Below are 8710 nucleotides of genomic sequence, written 5' to 3' on the forward strand. Positions count from 1 at the left end.
CATCTTATTACAGTCTTTCTCAATTGCTAATACACGTTTCTTGAAACCTGTACCCATTTTCTCAAAACCTTAAACACAAACACAAAAATTCAAACAATTTTCACAAAAGCCGTGACTTTTCACTTCAAAACCTATTATCCGGTATTCAAATCCGAACAATATATTCAGATCATACACACAGTAAGTCAAAATATATTCACCATGAGAGCATTTGTTAGACACGACATAAAATAATCTAACACAGAGCATCCAGGGTAGGTAGTCAACAGAGGTTTATTTTACATACATCAATAAACATAGTTTTTGGCACTAGACAAATTACTAACCAAGTTAAAATTATGGTGAATTCAAATGAAATAGAAAGGGTGTATGAAAATAAATTCCTTGGAGTAGTTATTGATGATAAATTATGTTGGAAGCCACATGTAGAAAATGTTAAAAGGAAAATGTCAAAAATCATCGGGATACTCTATAAAACTAAGGATGTCCTGAACATGAACTCATTATATATATTATATAGTTCATTATTATTACCATATTTGACCTATTGTGTGGAAATCTGGGGGACTGCATATAAAACAAACACTAACTCTGTTTTCAATTTGCAAAAAAGAGCCATAAGGATTATTAATCGTTCAAAATATACAGAATCAACACATCCATTATTTATCAAATTAAATACAATGACATTTTATGACTTGGTTGAGTTTAAAATAGCACAAATAATGTACAAAGTATATAACAATCTACTCTGCTATATTACTCAGACATTGTTTGAAATTAGACACAGTCCTTATGATATAAGGGGTACAAGTGTGTACAAAAAACCCAAAACAAGAACAAATATTAAGCAAAGGTGTGTTTCTGTAAAAGGTGTTAATTTGTGGAATAATCTGGGAATTGACTTGAAAAGATGTGACTCACTTGTTGAGTTAAAAAAAAAACGTTTAAATGCAAAGTTAAAAAAAATTACTTTTGTCAAATAAGAGCATGAAAATTGTATATAATGAGTATGAGTATATGATTTATAAATGTATTATGGTATATGTTTAGGAATTTCATGTATATATGTTGCTGGATAATGCACGCATCATTTTATTTTTAAAAATATTAACCTAGTATTGTATCAATAATGAAATAAGTTTAAATGTATAATGTATGAGGGGTAGGACTAAATAAGTTAACTTCTTCCTACTCCCTTTTGAACATGTAAACTATGATGAGTTTGTTTTTTGTTTTTTCTTTTCTTCTTTTCTTTTTTAACTTTTGTTTCTCTGCTGTTTGTTTTTATGTTCAATAATTCAATCAAAAAACGTGATAGAGTCAAAATGGGTACTTTTAACAAAAAAAACATGCATTAGTCTTAGGGCAAAATAATTTAGGAATAGTGTGAAATGTGTTTAAGTTTTATCCAAAAAGAGTGGATGAGTTTTGAGAATTGGGTCTAAGCCTGAACCGTGTGTAAGGTTTGGTCAAAAAAGTGTTTCATTCCAGAAATTAGTCTCGGAAACTGAGAATTTGCTTCATCGAACGGGGTTTGGTGTTTTAGCAACTGATAAAAACTGTTAAGTTAAAAGCGGACATGACAATACAATAACCACACATAACAAAATCAGAACAACCCTATCTCAATTGTAAATAATACATTCAAATATTCACACCAACTTCTAGGCCGTGGGGTGAACCCCCAAAAAGTGCCTAGAAAATGAGTTTCGCTCCACTGTCTGGGCACTACTTGTTCAATGCATTTTTTGATAGATAATACCCTTCTGAACTTTGGGTTAAATGTTCACCCAATGTTTTCCTGCCCCAATTTTGTTACAAGCCAGAAATGCATATATAGGTAAATAACAAAAAACGAAAATCTTGTGCTACAGTTTTTGGTTGTAAAACGTCTTACATTAAATTTGGCAACAGAAAATCATTCCCAGATGTTATAAATACATGTACCTAACATCAGAAACAAGTATTGGTGGTTTGGTGCAATCATGTGAATTTAGATAATTAAATATATTAAATTTGTGCCAAAAAAACAAAAAACGCTTCAACTAGAAGTGAAACCAGCACACAGATGTTACATTTAGCTATGTTTATGTTTCATATATGAAAACAATTCACAACCTATTACGTAATGAAAGGTACACAAGAAGCAGCATACATCGGCCAAAAATACTACCATGCACCACAAACCTGGAACAAGGCAAAATGGACTAGATGGAAATAGATGCATTCAGAGCCCAGATTATTATAACATATAGAATATTTATTAAAGTATCAGATTGTGTCATCACAGCATGTCATTTATACCCCCCGTCCCCTACCCAAAAAATATTAATAAAAAAAAATAATAATAATAAAATAAAAATCAAATGTGCATTCACAATAAAACCTTTGGAACTTCATTGGAACAGCTCTCTTTTTTTGGCAGACCAATTTAACAAAGGTCTGTGTTGTGGAAAAATGGAATACAGACATTTTGATTTTTGCTTGAAAAGTGTTAAAATGGAGAGTTAACATCTTGATAATGAAACAAACAAAATGGCAGATTTTACATAGATTTTACAGCCCTGCACTGTAAAGTGTCCTCGTATGCCCTGTCATTTTCCAACCTGATGTTGTACCAGCCATGTGTTAGTGTCACTTTCTTGGCTTACATCAGTAGACTCAGTAGTTGATGTATCTGATGAGTGAGGTACCCTGTCTAAAAGTTTGTCAGTTGTTGATAATGTCTCTACAAAAACCATTTCAGAGTTGTTGCTGGAAAGGGGTGTGAAAAACCAGCTGGGGGAAATCACACCTCAATCTTCGTTTCAGTATTTGCTGCCTGAAATAGAAAATTGAAGGGAAAGATGAGCACAAGATACACATATTCACATCACATTAGGGCTGCTCTATTATGGAAAAAAATAATCATCACAATTATTTTGGTAATAATTGAAATCAAGATTATTCTAAACAATTATATTTTGTTCAAATCAAGAAAATATTTCAACATTTGAAAATAAGACAATCACAATCATATGAAACTATAATTATGTAAGTTGCTTTTGGATCCAACAAAATTTTTAATATATTATTATTATTATTATTATTATTATGACTTTAGCAAAAATTTGAAGTTGGGGTGCAGTGTGTGTGTGTGTGCAGTAAGCTAGTTTTGACATGGGTGTGTGGTAAAATAACTCGTGTGGGCGTGCCACAACTCAAAATTAGTATTATTAGTGCTGCAGCTATCGAATATTTTGGTATTTGGATATCCTACTGAAAATTCTAGTGAATAATCGTATATTTGGATAGAAATACAAATATACCTATAGGCCTATATACTTTCTTGGTCAAAGAACAATTATAAATACAGAAGACAAAAAAAACACATTTGCATGTAATAATTAACAACCAACTGGTTTTCATTTTTAGAGAATCAATTGTATTTATTTATTTATTTTTAACTTAAATTGAGCTTGTCAGAAAACTATTTTTCTCTGAAACAGTGAGATTTTAGACAAATCTCTCCCCATAGATTTCATAAATGTGTTTCAATGTGAAGATTTATATGTTACCTGTAGTCTGAAGCATCAAGATCCCCGTGTTTATTAACACTGTTCACAAACCCCTTAGCTTGTCCATTCTCATCACATCTTTGTCAACTATAATCCTTTGACGGATTACTTGTTCACAAAAAGAATTTGTAGCTCTCAGCATTGGGTTGTCTAAAACACACACACACTCACTTAATATGTGCAGAGTCATGCTTTCTAATTAATGCTGTCTCGAAATGTAAACAGAATACAAGTGACATATTGCTGACCAATGCTTTACTTTTGAAATGTGTAATTTTAGCAAAGTGACAATGAAATAGTGCAATGTAACAACTCACATTTGTTCGTCCCTGGTTGCTGTTTCTGTTTCTGTTGACTTTAAGAACCTTGTGTAATCTCTGAAACAAAACTGCACCTCCATTGTGACACAGTCTTTTGTCTTGAATATGCAGAAGAATGGAACAGTCTTTCTTCATCTCAGCGGCCTGCAGCAACCAACCCGCTTTTAGACAAAAAAGAATTACATTATAAGTGTTATTGTCACATCACCTCTTTACAGTATATGCACATCACAGATTTAAGTAAAGTAAAGTGTTTGTTGAGGTTGATGAGAGAGAGTTTGGGCTGGCCCCGTTCTTCCAGCCATCTGCATCATTTGTAAAAATAAATTTCAAAGTAGACTCGTCTGTGATTGGAAGGCACACGGAAGAGGGATCATCTCGCCAAAGCAGAAACATTGTCAGCAGGTATGTGCTACACACACGCGTGCCCATTTCTGTTATTAATGTGACCGATATTTAGTATAGGGTTGAAAATAATTTTTTGCTATGTTAAGTTTTAAGGCTATAGTTTATTAAAAACGCGAGCTGCTGAATGATTTATCGAGTGAATCCAACAGTTGTTACCAAACTCGAGTTACCTGTGCCCATCAGAGTCATAATAGAGTCACAGCTACACACTCCCTTTTCCCCAAACTCTCTCTCATCAACCTCAACAAACACTTTACTTTACTTAAATCTGTGATGTGCATATACTGTAAAGAGGTGATGTGACAATAACACTTATAATGTAATTCTTTTTTGTCTAAAAGCGGGTTGGTTGCTGCAGGCCGCTGAGATGAAGAAAGACTGTTCCATTCTTCTGCATATTCAAGACAAAAGACTGTGTCACAATGGAGGTGCAGTTTTGTTTCAGAGATTACACAAGGTTCTTAAAGTCAACAGAAACAGAAACAGCAACCAGGGACGAACAAATGTGAGTTGTTACATTGCACTATTTCATTGTCACTTTGCTAAAATTACACATTTCAAAAGTAAAGCATTGGTCAGCAATATGTCACTTGTATTCTGTTTACATTTCGAGACAGCATTAATTAGAAAGCATGACTCTGCACATATTAAGTGAGTGTGTGTGTGTTTTAGACAACCCAATGCTGAGAGCTACAAATTCTTTTTGTGAACAAGTAATCCGTCAAAGGATTATAGTTGACAAAGATGTGATGAGAATGGACAAGCTAAGGGGTTTGTGAACAGTGTTAATAAACACGGGGATCTTGATGCTTCAGACTACAGGTAACATATAAATCTTCACATTGAAACACATTTATGAAATCTATGGGGAGAGATTTGTCTAAAATCTCACTGTTTCAGAGAAAAATAGTTTTCTGACAAGCTCAATTTAAGTTAAAAATAAATAAATAAATACAATTGATTCTCTAAAAATGAAAACCAGTTGGTTGTTAATTATTACATGCAAATGTGTTTTTTTTGTCTTCTGTATTTATAATTGTTCTTTGACCAAGAAAGTATATAGGCCTATAGGTATATTTGTATTTCTATCCAAATATACGATTATTCACTAGAATTTTCAGTAGGATATCCAAATACCAAAATATTCGATAGCTGCAGCACTAATAATACTAATTTTGAGTTGTGGCACGCCCACACGAGTTATTTTACCACACACCCATGTCAAAACTAGCTTACTGCACACACACACACACTGCACCCCAACTTCAAATTTTTGCTAACGTCATAATAATAATAATAATAATAATAATAATAATATATTAAAAATTTTGTTGGATCCAAAAGCAACTTACATAATTATAGTTTCATATGATTGTGATTGTCTTATTTTCAAATGTTGAAATATTTTCTTGATTTGAACAAAATATAATTGTTTAGAATAATCTTGATTTCAATTATTACCAAAATAATTGTGATGATTATTTTTTTCCATAATAGAGCAGCCCTAATGTGATGTGAATATGTGTATCTTGTGCTCATCTTTCCCTTCAATTTTCTATTTCAGGCAGGAAATACTGAAACGAAGATTGAGGTGTGATTTCCCCCAGCTGGTTTTTCACACCCCTTTCCAGCAACAACTCTGAAATGGTTTTTGTAGAGACATTATCAACAACTGACAAACTTTTAGACAGGGTACCTCACTCATCAGATACATCAACTACTGAGTCTACTGATGTAAGCCAAGAAAGTGACACTAACACATGGCTGGTACAACATCAGGTTGGAAAATGACAGGGCATACGAGGACACTTTACAGTGCAGGGCTGTAAAATCTATGTAAAATCTGCCATTTTGTTTGTTTCATTATCAAGATGTTAACTCTCCATTTTAACACTTTTCAAGCAAAAATCAAAATGTCTGTATTCCATTTTTCCACAACACAGACCTTTGTTAAATTGGTCTGCCAAAAAAAGAGAGCTGTTCCAATGAAGTTCCAAAGGTTTTATTGTGAATGCACATTTGATTTTTATTTTATTATTATTATTATTTTTTATTAATATTTTTTGGGTAGGGGACGGGGGGTATAAATGACATGCTGTGATGACACAATCTGATACTTTAATAAATATTCTATATGTTATAATAATCTGGGCTCTGAATGCATCTATTTCCATCTAGTCCATTTTGCCTTGTTCCAGGTTTGTGGTGCATGGTAGTATTTTTGGCCGATGTATGCTGCTTCTTGTGTACCTTTCATTACGTAATAGGTTGTGAATTGTTTTCATATATGAAACATAAACATAGCTAAATGTAACATCTGTGTGCTGGTTTCACTTCTAGTTGAAGCGTTTTTTGTTTTTTTGGCACAAATTTAATATATTTAATTATCTAAATTCACATGATTGCACCAAACCACCAATACTTGTTTCTGATGTTAGGTACATGTATTTATAACATCTGGGAATGATTTTCTGTTGCCAAATTTAATGTAAGACGTTTTACAACCAAAAACTGTAGCACAAGATTTTCGTTTTTTGTTATTTACCTATATATGCATTTCTGGCTTGTAACAAAATTGGGGCAGGAAAACATTGGGTGAACATTTAACCCAAAGTTCAGAAGGGTATTATCTATCAAAAAATGCATTGAACAAGTAGTGCCCAGACAGTGGAGCGAAACTCATTTTCTAGGCACTTTTTGGGGGTTCACCCCACGGCCTAGAAGTTGGTGTGAATATTTGAATGTATTATTTACAATTGAGATAGGGTTGTTCTGATTTTGTTATGTGTGGTTATTGTATTGTCATGTCCGCTTTTAACTTAACAGTTTTTATCAGTTGCTAAAACACCAAACCCCGTTCGATGAAGCAAATTCTCAGTTTCCGAGACTAATTTCTGGAATGAAACACTTTTTTGACCAAACCTTACACATGGTTCAGGCTTAGACCCAATTCTCAAAACTCATCCACTCTTTTTGGATAAAACTTAAACACATTTCACACTATTCCTAAATTATTTTGCCCTAAGACTAATGCATGTTTTTTTTGTTAAAAGTACCCATTTTGACTCTATCACGTTTTTTGATTGAATTATTGAACATAAAAACAAACAGCAGAGAAACAAAAGTTAAAAAAGAAAAGAAGAAAAGAAAAAACAAAAAACAAACTCATCATAGTTTACATGTTCAAAAGGGAGTAGGAAGAAGTTAACTTATTTAGTCCTACCCCTCATACATTATACATTTAAACTTATTTCATTATTGATACAATACTAGGTTAATATTTTTAAAAATAAAATGATGCGTGCATTATCCAGCAACATATATACATGAAATTCCTAAACATATACCATAATACATTTATAAATCATATACTCATACTCATTATATACAATTTTCATGCTCTTATTTGACAAAAGTAATTTTTTTTAACTTTGCATTTAAACGTTTTTTTTTAACTCAACAAGTGAGTCACATCTTTTCAAGTCAATTCCCAGATTATTCCACAAATTAACACCTTTTACAGAAACACACCTTTGCTTAATATTTGTTCTTGTTTTGGGTTTTTTGTACACACTTGTACCCCTTATATCATAAGGACTGTGTCTAATTTCAAACAATGTCTGAGTAATATAGCAGAGTAGATTGTTATATACTTTGTACATTATTTGTGCTATTTTAAACTCAACCAAGTCATAAAATGTCATTGTATTTAATTTGATAAATAATGGATGTGTTGATTCTGTATATTTTGAACGATTAATAATCCTTATGGCTCTTTTTTGCAAATTGAAAACAGAGTTAGTGTTTGTTTTATATGCAGTCCCCCAGATTTCCACACAATAGGTCAAATATGGTAATAATAATGAACTATATAATATATATAATGAGTTCATGTTCAGGACATCCTTAGTTTTATAGAGTATCCCGATGATTTTTGACATTTTCCTTTTAACATTTTCTACATGTGGCTTCCAACATAATTTATCATCAATAACTACTCCAAGGAATTTATTTTCATACACCCTTTCTATTTCATTTGAATTCACCATAATTTTAACTTGGTTAGTAATTTGTCTAGTGCCAAAAACTATGTTTATTGATGTATGTAAAATAAACCTCTGTTGACTACCTACCCTGGATGCTCTGTGTTAGATTATTTTATGTCGTGTCTAACAAATGCTCTCATGGTGAATATATTTTGACTTACTGTGTGTATGATCTGAATATATTGTTCGGATTTGAATACCGGATAATAGGTTTTGAAGTGAAAAGTCACGGCTTTTGTGAAAATTGTTTGAATTTTTGTGTTTGTGTTTAAGGTTTTGAGAAAATGGGTACAGGTTTCAAGAAATGTGTATTAGCAATTGAGAAAGACTGTAATAAGATGGTTAAATTATTATTTTTATTTTCGTGTTTACGAAT

At 32.2% G+C, this 8710-nt stretch overlaps 1 long non-coding RNA gene across 1 annotated transcript; it reads right to left on the reverse strand.

Annotated features, from left to right (window-relative positions):
* Positions 1 to 255: 255 nt before the first annotated feature.
* On the reverse strand, positions 256 to 4008 carry LOC144007490 (uncharacterized). Its single transcript, XR_013280194.1, has 2 exons — positions 3561 to 4008; positions 256 to 2824 (listed from the first exon to the last, which is right to left on the reverse strand). It is a non-coding gene; the product is annotated as an uncharacterized LOC144007490 (long non-coding RNA).
* Positions 4009 to 8710: the final 4702 nt, after the last annotated feature.

This window comes from Festucalex cinctus, chromosome 19 (assembly GCF_051991245.1).
Source record: "Festucalex cinctus isolate MCC-2025b chromosome 19, RoL_Fcin_1.0, whole genome shotgun sequence".
Classification (NCBI taxonomy): domain Eukaryota; kingdom Metazoa; phylum Chordata; class Actinopteri; order Syngnathiformes; family Syngnathidae; genus Festucalex; species Festucalex cinctus.